Raw genomic sequence first — 1,911 nt, 5'->3', positions numbered from 1 at the left:
GGAATACACGCAAAGGTGGAGGCTAAAAACAGTTTTCCTCTTCTTAGTTGTGTAAGCCAAAAAGGAGTCAAGTACAAAGAAATAGAAGAACCCTATATATGGGTCTCAAACCAAACTCAACTAACTAAGGTGGCATACTAACTGAGCCACGAACTAGAGTAGATAAGGATAGCTGTCATCTAGCTATTATTCATGGGCGGTGTACCAACCGCATCTGCAACTAACACGTCGGTGACATAAATGCACAACGGTCACCCTGGCATATCACGAGTGGAGCTCGATATCTCAACACGCCTGTGCTACTATCCTCTTAATTAAAATACAACGAACTCTATATTATGATATGCATAAAAAAATCAACAATAATCAGTATGCAAATTATATCATTCAAACATTCCACCCCCTACGTTTAGGTATTGCTTTCGTTGCATAGGTATAGAGGTTCATTTTGTCATGTTTTGATGTATGAAAAGCGGTAAATCACAAACTTTGACAAAGAGATAGGGCAAACTGAGGCTAAACCTCATGCTTTGCCACTACCATACATCCACAAATACTCATTATATTTTTCTTTATTTTTGTGAGGCGTATTTCTATTTTTCCCTTATTTTTTTCCCATTTTTTTGATTTATTTGTCAATAAAATATGCTATTTTTTGATTTTTCTTGTTCCAATCACTTCAGCATACTAACATTAAATTTATTATTCATTTTTCCCCATGGAAACACAATTCACCCACCCGAAATGACAAAACTATCATTTTACCGCTTAAAAACCGCATTTCGGGTTTTGTGAGAATTTAAATAGCATATGTAAATCATTGCAAAATCAGAATTTTCCGATAAATAGCAATTAAACATGATACAACCAACACTCAAAAAATTCATCAAATAAAAATATCATTTCCATCATAAAATACAAAAAAAAACCTTCATTTCCTTTTTAAAAAGTAGTCATACCGTGTTTTTACGAAACGCGAGACACATTAAATGACTGCGTGACCACCGAGATGGAGCCTCCATTGCTCTCAATCCAATGATGCACATCAATCTTTAGCATCTCCATCAATCTCCATCATCGTTTTCTTTAATCTCCTTCGCGATTCCTTCTTTAAGATAGTGCGCATGAACAACCCATAGAGAGGAGAGAGAGGGAGGAGAGAGAGAGACTAGATTTTGATCTCTCCATTCGGTCAGCCATATCTCACGCGAAGACTGGTGATATGATGAGGAAAAAATGGGGATTTGTCAGCTAATCTCTGATCTATGTGTCACTTTGAAGCTCCATGCTTGATTTGTGGGGGGGAGGGGGGGCGTTTTTGTTGCATGATGTTGATGGCGAGTACATGCTTCCACTTGCCGTTGAGAAAATGGGGGGGTGCCCCCTCCCAAAGGGCACCCTCTTTGGTCTAAATTTTGTCCACCTCTTCGTTCTTGGCCGGTTTCTGGCATCTTTCGCGTTTGGGCTCCGAATCCGCCTCTGAAAAATCCTACGCGTCCGTCTCGGTGTCCCGCACTAACTGGCACCTCCCGACATCCCGCATGATAGTCAAAAAAATTATGAAAAATCTGCGAGTGTCGCTCGGGCGCCTTTTGAAAGCTGTCCTTCGCTTGACCCTTAAAATCGTGCTAGCTGTAGCCACCGCCTTCGATGTTGAAGATTTTTCCCCTAAATTTCGGATTTTTTGGCAAATTTTAGGCACATTTCAAGCTCAAAACTCCGCTCTCAAAGAAGAAAGACCCCATCATTGAAGCATTGTATGATGGTGTTAGGGACTTTCAAGAGGATCAACATTACACAAACGAGTCCCATAATGTTGAACAAATAGATGAAGATTTAAGCATTGGGATTGCTTATAGCACACACAAAAAACGGGATGGCATACATAAAGTGCATGTAGTTTTTACTATC

The sequence above is a fragment of the Lygodium microphyllum genome, chromosome 7 (assembly GCF_053477565.2).
Source record: "Lygodium microphyllum isolate KBCC chromosome 7, Lygodium_microphyllum_v1.1.10, whole genome shotgun sequence".
Lineage (NCBI taxonomy): Eukaryota > Viridiplantae > Streptophyta > Polypodiopsida > Schizaeales > Lygodiaceae > Lygodium > Lygodium microphyllum.
Note: the sequence above shows the minus strand (reverse complement) of the source record.